General features: G+C 43.8%; 1 protein-coding gene across 4 annotated transcripts in view; it reads left to right on the top strand.

Annotated features, from left to right (window-relative positions):
* The window catches only part of NOD1 (nucleotide binding oligomerization domain containing 1), an 89,794-nt gene that overhangs the window by 39,828 nt on the left and 36,797 nt on the right, over positions 1-13,169 (top strand). For 3 of the 4 annotated variants that reach the window (XM_027539448.1, XM_027539447.1, XM_027539445.1), the window contains exon 2: positions 10,845-10,942. The exons of the other annotated variant lie outside the window; for it this stretch is intronic. The gene's annotated coding sequence lies outside the window, so the exon portion shown is untranslated. The remainder of the gene's footprint in view (positions 1-10,844; positions 10,943-13,169) is intronic. 4 annotated transcript variants of the gene reach the window in all.

The following is a 13,169-nucleotide window of genomic DNA, read 5'->3' as shown; positions in this document are numbered from 1 at the left end:
GAAAAAAGGCTACAATTCAGCTCCCTCCCCTCCCACTGCACACTTTCCAGACAGTGGCAACTAGCTTTTAGGATGGCCCAGGCTTCCTCTGTGTACACCCCCAGCCATAGGTTTTGGGGGCCAGAGTGAGGCACTCCGCCCATGGCAAAGGTCATGAGGAAGGAGGCTCGACATACGCAAAGGCGGGATCGAGCCTCAGGAGTCCCCCTGGAAATCCTCGAGCATCTACCCCCATAACCAGAGCCTGCCTACTTTACTACTTTGTGCTCCCACCTACACCTCTGACTTTACGGGGGGCTCTCCCCCACCACCTCTTTCGGAGAAGGAGTTAACTTAGAGCTCCAGTTAATAAAAACTCCTGGGCGTGACAAGAGTGTTTTAACCTACAAACTCCTCTGAAGGTTCTCTAGCCTGCCTGACAGGCTTGTCTGGCCACATGTGATTGCTCACAGCCTCCCAACCGTGAGAGGCATGAGATGCTTAAACCTTCTTAAAACAGGTTCTTTAGAGAAGTTAGAGAATTATTAGTGTAAGTATAGTGGGCTGATTAGAAATTGTATTGGTGAAGGGTTTTTCATTTGTTGAGCCAATGTTTGTTGCTAAGTCTCCATATCCCCTGCCCTTACACACATTAATGAATATATAGAAGAAATAAGTATTAACCTTTGATATTAATCACGTTAGACCTTAGGCTAAGTAAATTCTTTCCTTAACTAAAACCCACTACACCCTCACCCTATAGGAATGTAACTTTATTTGGGTGGCGTCTGTTTTAAGAATAATCACCCCTGGAGAAATAAGTGTCCTGGTTGACTGACCGCTGTCACAAGGAGAGGGTCATAAATTGTCAGCAGGCCCCCTGGCCAGAAGATGATGTAACACCCCTAAGACCTCTGTATACATTTGTATGAAGCACCTGACTTTGATAAAAGTCAGGACTGCTGACCCCGTGTGACTTTTGCATAACATCTCAGTGTATAAAATTAGACCATGGAAAATAAAGAATTGGGATCAGTTTCTTGAAATACTGGTCTCCCCATGTTGCTCTCTCTCTCACTCTGGCTGAGTCTCCATCTGGAGCGCAGAACCCGCCATGCTTACTAATTATGCCTGGGCTTCTAAGATCCCACCAGGGAGGCCTCAGTGTCTCCTCTCCTTCAGGAGAACAGAAGGACGCCTGCGGCCTACGTAAGTGGTGCAGGCTTCTTGTCTTGAAGTTTTATTGGTCTCCCACGTAAACCAAGCTACTCAGCCTCTTTTCTCCACTGAATTTTCCTACTGAGCTATCCTCATTCTATTACTCTTTACATCTTTAATTAATATCTAATTGAAGCTATTGTATCCTGATCCTCACCGACGCCGTCCCCGCTTCAAATACCCTGGATCAGCCGGGGCTGGACCCCGGCACATAGGCTCAGTAGATCCAGCCCCAGCCCAGGCTGTTTACACACAGCCTACCCCAATCCTCTTCCTGGTTCTGATCTCTGAAGCCCAAGTTCCAGCACCCAGCTCCCTCCCACCCCGAAAGACACATGTCTCAGCCTGGGGAACGCACCCAGCTCCCACCCACCCCAGTAGATGCATGTCTCAAACTGAGGAACTCACGGCAGAGGCCCTGATCATCCGTACAGTTCTCCCTCTGCTCCAGCTGCTGCCAGCTGGCTGCTGCACTCTCCTTCAAGGCTCTGAGGCTCCCTTTCTGTCCCTGTAGAGCTCCCCACCAGCGAAGGGTCTTCCTATGGTGCAGGAAACTTTCCTCTTTCACAGCTTCCTTCCAGCAGCACAGGGCTTGTCCTGATTACTTTCTGGGTAGAGTATTCTTGGTTGCAAGTTTTTCCCCCTCATTTTAAATGTGTTGTGCCATTCCCTTCTGACCTGCAGCTGATAGCCTTATGGGAGTTCCCATATACATGTGTTGCTTTTTCCATTGCTGCTCTTAATATTCTCTCTTTATCATCAACGTTTTGCCATTTTAATTATAAGGTGTGTTGGTGTTTTTCCTTTGGGTTGATTCTGTTTGGGATTCTTTGCACTTCCTAGACCTGGATGTCTGTTTCCTTTCCCAAGTTAGGGAAGTTTTCAGTCAGTATGCCTTCAATTCCGTTTTCAGCCTTATTTTCTCTTTCTTCTCCTTCTGGGACCCCTACAATGCAAATATTAGTGTGTTTGATGTTTTCCCAGAGGTCTTCATTCTTTTCATACTTTTTTCTTCTTTATGTTAAGCATCAGTGATTTCTGCTACTATCTTCTGGCTCGTTGATCCAGTCCTCTGTATCCTTTAGTCTATTGTTGGTTCTTCTAGTGTATATTTCATTTTAGTTATTGCGTTTTTCATGCCATTTTGATTATTTTTTATATTTTCTGTTTGTTAAAAACTCCTAAATTCTTGTTCTGTGCATTGATTCTTCCAAGTTCTTTGATCATCTTATGATCACTACGTTGAACTCTCAGGTAGATTGTCTACTTAGTTCTTTTTCTGGGGTTTTATCTTGTTTCTTAATTTGGAACATGTTCTTCTGTTGCCTCATTTTGTCTAAGTTGCTTTTTTAATTTTTATGTGTCTGATGGGTTGTTTACATTTCCCAACCTTGAAGAAGATGCTTTTCATAGGCATCCTTTGTGTCCCAGGATACTTCCCTTTCACCACCAGGGTTATATGCTCTAGGGGTTCCCCCATGAGGGATGTATGGGTCTTTCTGTTGTGGTGCGCTATGTGGGTAGTCTAGTGAGCTTGGTTGACCCCTGGTTTCTTTGGTTGCCAGTTCGTGCCTTGTGCAGAGGCTGCTAGCGACTCATTGGCGGGACTGGTTCATGAGGCAGCTGGCTGCAGAACCCCCAGGGGTCTATACTTGTGCTGGGGTCCTGATGGGTGGAGTTAGGATCCAGGAGACCTCAGGGGCCATTGCTCATCCACTAGTGAGCAGAGCTGTGCCCTGGAGTCTGGTTTCAAGGTTGAAGAGTCCCAGAGCAGGTATCGGATCACTGGTGGGTGGGGCCAGTTCCTGACACAGTTGACTGCAAGGTCTGGGATGTCTTGAATCTTGTATTGGCCTGCTAGTGGGCAGGTCCTGGGCCCAACTGGCCCAGGGCAGGATCTGGACAGCTAGTGAGTGGACCAGGACTGGAGATGGCAGGACTGTAGTTTTCTTGTGACTCATGTCTGCCTACTGGTGGGTGGAGCTGGATGAAAGGCTAGAGCAGGCTTACTGGTGGGTGGGGCTGGTGCCTTGGGGATTCTGGGGCTGGTTCCAGACCACTCTGGGTAGAGCTGGGTCCCAGGGTCTCTGGCTGGACGCCCCTGATGGTCTTGGTTCTACTGCCTGTGTACTGGTGCATGAAGCTGGATTCTGGGCCCTCTGCTGGGCAGGGCTGTGTCCAGAGACAGTTGTGGATCTAAGGGTGTTAGAGCAGCCTCTCTGCTGGTAGGTGGGGCTGTGTCCATACCTAGTTAGTTGCTTGGCCTGAGCTGTCATGGCACTGGTCCCTGCAAACCACTCAGTGCCTATAGCCCCATGTGGGGCTGGGGCCTGGTGCTGATAAGCTAAAGGGAGGATTCCAGAATGACACTTGCCAGCATCCATGTCCATGGGGTAAAAGAGCCCCCCAGAATGGCTGTTACCAGTGTCTGTGTTCCCAGTGCGAGCTATAATTGCCTTCTGCCACTCCGGGAGACTCTCCAGGAATAGCAGGTAGGTTTGACCAAGGTGCCATTCAGGTCACTGCTTCTGCCCTGGGTTCTAGAGCATGTGAGATTTTGTATGTGCCCTTTAAAAGTGAGGTCTCTCTTTCTTGCAGCCCTATTTGACTCTCAAAAATAAGCCCCACTGGCCTTCAAAGCTAGATGTTCCTGGGGGCTTATCTTCCTGTGTAGGACTCCCAGGTTGGGGACCCTGACATGGGGCTCGGATCTCTCACCCCTTTGGGAAAACCATGCAGTCCTAATTATTCTCTGTTTGTGGATCGCCCACTGGGGATGTGAGACTTGACTATACGGCAACTCTGCCCCTCCTGCCTACCTCTCTGTGCTTCCATCTTTATATCTCTAGTTGTAGAAGAAATTTTCTGGTAGCTTCTAGTCATTTTCAACAATGGTTGTTCGGCACATGGTTGTGATTTTGTGTGCCTGTAAGAGGAGGCAAGTTCAGGGTCTTTCCCACTCAGCCATCTTACAGCGTTTCCCTTGTTTAAATGTTAATTCTACATATATTTTAAACCCCAGAAAATAGGATTGTTTTGTTCAGTCAATACACATTTATATTTAACCACGTATTAAAATTTTCTGTTACTCTCATTTTGTTTGAGTTTAAAATCATTTTTCTTTTACCTAAAAAGCTATTCAGTACTGGCTACTGAGCTACACTGGCCACAAGCTCTTTCAGTTTTTATTTATCTGGAAATATATTTTGACTTTAAAGAAAATAAACTTCAGTGAAGTATTATTTCATACGGTAACATTCACAGATTTTAAGTGTACAGGTAGACTTTTGACAAATCATATGTGCATATATAATCCCTGGGTATCCCCTGGAGAAGGGAATGGCAATCCACTCCAGTACTCTTGCCTGGAGAAATCCATGGACACGGGGGCCTGACGGGCTACAGCCCATGGGGTCACAAAGAGTTGGACATAACTGAGTGACTAATACTAATGATATTAATGGTATATATGTGTGCATGCATAATATAATACACACATGTTGCATATGCATACACATGTGATGTGTGTGCATGCTTAGTCATGTCTGACTCTTTGCAATCCCATGGACTGTAGCCTGCCAGGCTCTTCTGTCCATGAAATTTTCCAACCTACCCACTGGAGTGGGTTGCCATTTTCTAGTCCAACACATATGTGAAATATGCATATAAATACACATCTATGCATAGTGATACATACATTCATATATATGTGCTGTTGTTCAGTTGCTAAGTCATGTCTGATTTTTTGCAACCCCATGGACTGCAGCACCACAGGCTCCCTTGTCCTTCACTATCACCCAGAGTTACTCAAACTCAAGACCATCGAGTCGGTGTTGCCATCCAACCATCTCATCCTCTGTCCTCCCCTTTTCCTCCTGCCTTCAGTCTTTTCCATTATCAGGGTCTTCTCCAATGAGTCATTTCTTCCCATCAGGTGGTCAAAGTATTGAAGTTTCAGCTTCAGCATCAGTCCTTCCAATGAACATTCAGGACTGATTGCCTTTAGGATTGATTGGTTTGATCTTGCAGTCTAAGGGACTCTCAAGAGTCTTATCTTACACCGAAGTTCAAAAGCATCAATTCTTTGGTGCTCAGCCTTATTTATGGTCCAACTCTCACATCCATACATGACTACTGGAAACACCATAGCTTTGACTATATGAACCTTTGTTGGCAAAGTAATGTCTTGGCTTTTTAATACTCTGTCTAGGTTTGTCATAGCTTTTCTTCCAAGAAGCAAGTGTCTTTTAATTTCGTGGCTGCAGTGACTGTCCACAGTGATTTTGGATCCCAAGAAAATGAAATCTTTCACTGTTTCCATATTTTTCCCCAATCTATTTGCCATGAAGTGATGGGACGAGATGCCATGATCTTAGTTTTTTGAATGTTTGAGTTTTAAGGCAGCTTTTTCACTCTCCTCTTTCACCTTCATCAAGAGGCTCTTGAGTTCCTCTTCACTTTCTGCTATTAGGGTGGTGTCATCTTTATATCTGAGGTTATTGATATTTCTCCTGGCAATCTTGAGCCTCATCCAGCCCAGCATTTTGCATGGTGTACTCTACATATGCATTAAATAAGCAGGGTGACAATATACACCCTTGACGTACACCTTTCCCAATTTTGAACCAATCCATTGTTTCATGTCCAATTCTAACTTGCTTCTTGACCTGCATACAGATTTCTCAGGAGGCAGATAAGGTGATCTGGTATTCCTATCTATCGAAGAATTTTCCACAGTTTGTTGTGACCCACACAGTCAAAGGCTTTAATATAGTCAATGAAGCAGAAGTAGATGGGGTTTTTTTTTTGCGGGCGGGGGGTGGGGTGGGATTCCTTTGCTTTTTCTTTGATCCAGTGGATGTTGGCAATTTGATCTCTAGTTCCCCTGCCTGTATAAATCCAGCTTGTACATCTGGAAGTTCTAAGTTCATGTACTGCAGAAGCCTAGCTTGAAGGATTTTGAGTCTAATCTTACTAGCATGTGAAATGAATGCAACTGTGCTGTAGTTTCTTGCACAATTCTTTGGCATTGCCTTTCTTTGGGATTGGAATGAAAACTGACCTTTTCCAATCCTGTGGCCACTGCTGAGTTTTCCAAATTTGCTGACATATTGAGTGTAGCACTTTCACAGCATCATCTTTTAGGATTTTAAATAGCTCAGCTGGAATTTCATCACCTCCACTAGTTTTGTTCGTAGAAATGCTTCCTAAGGTCCACTTAACTTCACATTCCAGGATGTCTGGCTGTAGATGACTGACCACACACCATCATGGTTATCTGGGTCATTAAGACTCTTTTTTTCAGTTCTTCTGTGTATTCTGGCAAATAGAATGTATTCACTTCATGGCAAATCGATGGGGAAACAGTGGTTGACTTTATTTTTGGGGGCTCCAGAATCACTGCAGATTGTGATTGCAGCCATGAAATTAAAAGATGCTTACTCCTTGGAAGGAAAGTTAGGAACAACCTGCTGCTGCTGCTGCTGCTGCTAAGTCACTTGAGTCGTGTCCGACTCTGTGCGACCCCATAGACAGCAGCCCACCAGGCTCCCCAGTCCCTGGGATTCTCCAGGGAAGAACACTGGAGTGGGTTGCCATTTCCTTCTCCAATGCATGAAAGTGAAGTCGCTCAATCATGTCCAACTCTTAGCGACCCCGTGGACTGCAGCCTACCAGACTCCTCCATCCATGGGATTTTCCAGGCAAGAGTACTGGAGTGGGGTGCCATTGCCTTCTCCGAGGACCAACCTAGACAGCATATTAAAAAACAGAGACATTACTTTGTTAACAAAGGTCTGTCTAGTCAAGGCTATGGTTTTTCCAGTGGTCATTTATGGATGTGAGAGTTGGACTATAAAGAAAGCTGAGCACCAAAGAATTGATGCTTTTGAACTGCAGTATTGGAGAAGACTTTTGAGAGTCCCTTGGACTGCAAGGAGATCCAACCAGTCCATCCTAAAGGAGATCAGTCCTGAATGTTCATTGGAAGGACTGATGTTGAAGCTGAAACTCCAATACTTTGGCCACTTGATGTGAAGAACCGCTCATTTGAAAAGACCCTGATCCTGGGAAAGATTGAGGGCAGGAGGAGAAGGGGACGACAGAGGATGAGATGGTTGGATGGTATCACCAACTCAATGGACATGAGTTTGGGTGGACTCTGGGAGTTGGTGATGGACAGGGAGGCCTGGCGTGCTGTGGTCCTTGGGGTCGCAGAGTCAGACATGACTGAGCGACTGAACTGAACTGTGTATTCTTGCCGCTTCTTCTTAATATCTTCTGCTTCTGTTATGTCATTGCCGTTTCTGTCCTTTATTGAGCCCATCTTTGCATGAAATGTTCCCTTGGTATCTCCGATTCTCTTGAAGAGAGTTCTAGTCTTTCCCATTCTATTGTTTTTGTCTATTTCTTTGCATTTTTCACTGAAGAAGGCTTTCCTGTCTCTCCTTGCTGTTTTCTGGGACTCTGCATTCATTTGGGTATATCTTTCCTTTTCTCCTTTGCCTTTTGCTTCTCTTCTTTTCTCAGCTATTTGTATGGGATCCTCAGACAGCCACTTTTGCCTTCTTGCATTTCTTTTCCTTTGGGATGGTTTTGGTCACCACCTCCTGTACAGTGTTACAAACCTCCATCCATAGTTTTTCAGGCACTCTGTCTACCAGATCTAGTCCCTTGACTCTGTTCATCACCTCCACTTTATAATCATAAGGGATTTGATTTAGGTCATACCTGAATGGTCTGGTGGTTTGCCCAACTTTCTTCAATTTGAGCCTGAATTTTGCAATAAGAAGCTGATGATCTGAGCCACAGTCAGCTCCTGGACTTGTTTTTGCTGACTGTATAGAGATTCTCCATCTTCAGCTACAAAGAATGTAATCAATCTGACTTTTTGACCATCTGGTGTTGTCCATGTGTAGAGTCATCTCTTGTGTTGTCAGAAGAGAGTGTTTTCTATGACCAGTGTGTTCTCTTGGCACAACTTTGTTAGCCTTTGCCTTGTTCATTTTGTACTCCAAGGCCAAACTTGGCTGTTACTCCAGGTATCTCTTGACTTCCTACTTTTGCATTCCAGTCTCCTATGATGAAAGGACATATTCTTTTGGTGTTAATTCTGAAAGGTCTTGTAGGTCTTCATAGAACCGTTCAACTTTAGCTTCTTGGCATCGGTGGTTGGGGCATAGATTATATTACTGTGATACCAAATGGTTTGCCTTGGAAATGAACCGAGATCATTCTGGCATTTTTGAGATTGCATCCAAGTACTGTATTTAAGACTCTTCTGTTGACTGTGAGGGCTACTCCATTCCAAGGGATTCTTGCCCACAGTAGCAGATATAATGGTCATTTGAATTAAATTTGCCCATTCTCATCCATTTTACTTCTCTAGCCCCCAGCTGGCACATTGACTGCCACCCAATGGCCAATGATGGTTTTTCACCCTCAACAAAGACCATCAATGGGACAACCAGAGCACCGGGCATGTCCTCCAGCTACGTGGAGCAGCTGAAGGGCATGTCCCTCCTAGTCAGGGCCGGACAAAACATGGTCTGCTGGAGAAGGGAATAGCAAACCACTTCAGTATTCTTGCCCCCCCATGAACAGTATGAAAAGGTAAAAAGATTGACACCTGTCAGTGAGATATACATGAATTTGTGGCACTGCAAGATAAAGGACACTTCTATCACCCCAGGAATTTCTCTTATTCCTCTTTGCATTCAATTTCTCACTTCTATTCCCCCTACCCAGGAAACCACTGCTCTGATTTCTAGTTCAGATTTCTAGAATCATATGAATGAAATCATACACTCCGTACTCTTTTGAGTCTTGTTTCTCTCAGCATAACATCTCTGATACTCATTCATGTCATATCAATATTTCATTCATATTTATTTTTCAATAATACACTACTGTATGTAGCACCCCAATCTGCTCATCCATTCACCTGTAGCTGGCCTCTGTGGGAACAGCAAGCTACACTATCAGAACTGGCAGTGGAAGCCCCCTGTTTTAAAAAAACACCCACAAAACTGTCAGAACCTCTGAACCTTTTTAGAAGGCTGAGAGCTAGAATAAGAAGTTACTAAACTGAAACATATCACAGGCTCTTGATATGTATTTCAAATGTGTTTCCAGAAGGTTTACATCAATTTACATTCCTGGTATGAGAGTTCTTGCCTCACCATACTATTAAAACCATTTTTGTGTCTTACTTTCTGATCTTTTCAAGCATGAAAATTGAATCTAATTGTTGAAAGGAATTCAGGCTAAACCACTAGGTCCTGTAGTTACTTTGTTTCTGAGTTTATAGGATTATAGTGACCTTACTTCTTTAACCCCCACCTCACTGACTTTCTGAGAAAACTCTAATCTGAAAAGCCGGTTCACAATCTTCTGGCATCAGAATTTCTCGTAACCAAATGTCCATGAACTGCATTTCTCTGGAGTGTTCCATGATTTAGATTTGGTCTACCCTTGGATTCTAATAGGGCAGGATCAGATTTCTTTGTTGCCTCTTTCACCATCCACACCTTGTTAAATTCCTGCTGAGTTGAGAGATCTTTGCAAATCTGGTTAAATTTCAAGCTAGTCTCCTTGCCAGCTGGCTGATGTGTAATTTGTTGCTTTGCTTAGGTGGCCATAAATCAGGTTTTCCTTAAGTTTCCGCCTTAGGCAGTAAGAGGTAGTGATGGCTATGGGTGATACTCTGGGAAAGGGCTGGGAAGGCACGTCAGTGGTTTTGTGGGAATCACAGGCTTGGAAGAGTTAGAAGCCAGGAGTGAAATGAGACCCACAGTGAAGATGTATGAGGACTGGGAGCGAAGGAATGAAGGCCCTTGTGTAACACCCATTCCAAGCCTTGAGAAGAATGGAGCTCAGTTCCGTTGCTCAGTCATGTCCGGCTCTTTGCAACCCCGTGGACTGCAGCATGCTAGGCCTCCCTGTCCATCGCCAGCTCCTGGAGTTTACTCAAACTCATGTCCATTGAGTCAGTTGATGCCATCCAGCTATCTCATCCTCTGTCGTCCCCTTCTCCTCCTACCTTCAATCTTTCCCAGCATCATGGTGTGAAAAGACCCTGATTCACCAAGTGACAAGGCAGCTCCCTTTCCAGCTCTCTGATTTACCATGATCTCAAGGAGAAAGTATCATTCTTGTGTGACTGTGTCTTTAACACCTCTCAAATGCTTCTAAGAGAAAACAAGCCTCAGACCAAGAGCCTTTCTGGGCAACATTGTTAAGCTGGAATTCAATAGCACGGTTTTATTCTTTAGTGAATTTATTTTTGTGTTACTTTTTTATTTATTGTAAGTGAGTGTTTTGGTTATAATGGTAATATAAAGTTTCCTTTAAAATTAGTCCGCTAGAGTTGTAAAATAAAGTCAATTTAAAGGAAAAAGTTAAGTACATACTTTGCTTTTGAGACTCAATTATGGCCAAAAAATGTGACTGTCGTGCCTGAATGTCTAAGATTTGGAAAATAGTATCCCAAAGGAAGAAGGTAATGAAGAGTACTCTGAGATCCTAGAGTCCTGTATTAAAAATTACTTTCTCCAATTTTATTCATTTATTTGTGCACCATGCAGCACAAGAGGGTTTTCAAAGAAACCTTTCTTTCTCTCTCTTTTTTTTTTTTTTTGACTTTGCAGATTCCAGAAAGAAATTGGAAATTGAAGATTTAAGGATAGAATGTTGTTTTACAGTATTCTCACTTACTTCAAAGAACACATGCCAGAAACTTAAAAAGGTATTACTAACCACTAGTTTGGGCTTCCCTGGTGGCTCAGACAATAAAGCGTCTGCCTGCAATGTGGGAGACCGGGGTTCGATTCCTGGGTCGGGAAGATCCCCTGGCAAAGGAAATGGCAATCCACTCCAGCACTCTTGCCTGGAAAAATCCCATGGACGGAGGAGCCTGATAGGCTACATTCCATGGGGTCTCAAAGAGTCAGACCCTGAGCTACTACACTTTCACTTTCAACCACTAGTTTAAATATACATTTAACATCATTAACTGGTATCCTTAAGGGAACTAATTTTCTAAAACTTTGGATCCTTAAGTGAGTCATAGAATTGATAACAATAGAAAAAGCTGAATTAGAGTCTAATCAGTCAGCATACTTTTAGTGGAATAGTAGCTAATCACTCATTTTTGTTCCTTCAAATTCCTTTTGATAAGAATCTCTTGCTTTTCTTGTTTAGAATGTTAGAATGTACTGTGTTTTGCTCAGTCAGGTTAAAAAAGGGAAGGGTATTGTGTGGAGTCCCGTTGAGAATCTCTGGAAGGCTTGCATTTCACAACTTGAAGGTAAAGGACAATAAAATGCAAAAATGCAAGGAAAAAAATGTGTCAAAGAGCAGGAGACTAGTTGTGGGGGGAAAATGTGAGAACCATGAGACCTGAATGTTAACGTAGGTGGGCTTGTGAAACATACATGTTTGGAACTCTTATGAGTTTTTTTCTTTAAGATCAACAAAAAAATATTTAAATTTATCTCTCTGGGATATGTGGGGTTTAGAGGAAAGACTAGTTCAAGGTCTTTCTGCTTTCAAGAGTGTGATCCATTTTATATCCACAGGATGATTGGAAAATTAAGTGGCTGAGAGATCTTATTCTGGAGGGGGAAAAAAAAGCAATCAGTACAATTCTGGGGTTGCACAGATAAACCCAAAGTATTTTCTTAATACCCAAAGAAAAGAGTTTGGGCCCTACCAAGACAGGAAGTTCAGCACCTATATGAGGTTTTTGAGGATTTCCAGGGAGATGGTGTCTCCTGGTCATCCACTGCTTGGAATTCCACATTACCTCTCTTTGTCGCCCTCCTTCTGTCCCGCTTCACTCCAGCATGGCCATTGCCACTCCTTCATTCCCTCAGGTGCTTATATGTAACCGGTTTGGCTGGAGATATAAGGAGAGCTGGGGCAGGGCTGTGGAGAGGACTACACACAACCCAGATCAGGCAGTGATGACGGACATGCTGCTGTTGCCAGGTTCCTGGGCTCTGACTACTGCAGGAGAGCCATGACTACCGTGAATGCCTCATCCCAGATCGCTCTCTCCTCAGGGCATTTTGCTCTCTCCCACAACTCCTTGGCTCCAAATTCTGGGCCCTGTCCCCTCACAGAGCATGTAGAAACTTATCCCTGTCAGCTAATTTGGAAAACATACATTTGCATCCTTATTCCAGTCTAGGATTGAGACATACATTTTTTCCTCCCAGACTTTAAACTTTTTATTTTGTACTGGGGTATAGCTGATTAACAATGTTGTGGTAGTTTCGGGTGAACAGTGAAGGGATTCAGCCATGCATGTCTATATGCACCCGTTCTCCCCCAAACCCCTCTCCCATCCAGGTTGGCACATAACATTGAATAGAGTTCCATGGAGGCACACTTTTTAAAAAGCAGTAATAATTAAGAAGTTTTGCTAAACAAAAGCATTGTCTACCTCTGGTCATCTACCCCACTGATGTAACCCACAAGCAGACACAACTAAATTATGATTTTTTTACTGTAATACATCTCAGATCAATATCTTAAGCATGACTCCTTCCTGCTTTTGTTCAGTTGCTCAGTCATGTCCATCTCTTTGTGACACCATGGCCTACAGCACACTAGGCTTCCCTGTCTTTCACTATCTCCCAGAGTTTGCTCAAACTCATATCCATTGAGTCAATGATACCATCCAACCATCTCATCCTCTGTCGTCCCCTTCTCCTCCTGTCCTCAATAATTCCCAGGGTCTTTCCCAGTGAATTGGCTCTTTGCATCAGGTGGCCAAAGCATTGGAGCTTCAACTTCAGCATCAGTCTTTCCAGTGAATATTCAGGATTGATTTCCTTTAGAATTGACTGCTTTGATCTCCTTGTAGTCCAAGGGACTCTCAAGAGTCTTCTCCAATACCACAGTTCAAAAGCATCAATTCTTGGTACTCAGCCTTCTTTATGGTCCAATTCTCACATCCATACATGACT

Source organism: Bos indicus x Bos taurus, chromosome 4, assembly GCF_003369695.1.
Source record: "Bos indicus x Bos taurus breed Angus x Brahman F1 hybrid chromosome 4, Bos_hybrid_MaternalHap_v2.0, whole genome shotgun sequence".
Classification (NCBI taxonomy): Eukaryota; Metazoa; Chordata; class Mammalia; order Artiodactyla; family Bovidae; genus Bos; species Bos indicus x Bos taurus.
This window is presented reverse-complemented; position numbering and strand designations above follow the sequence as displayed.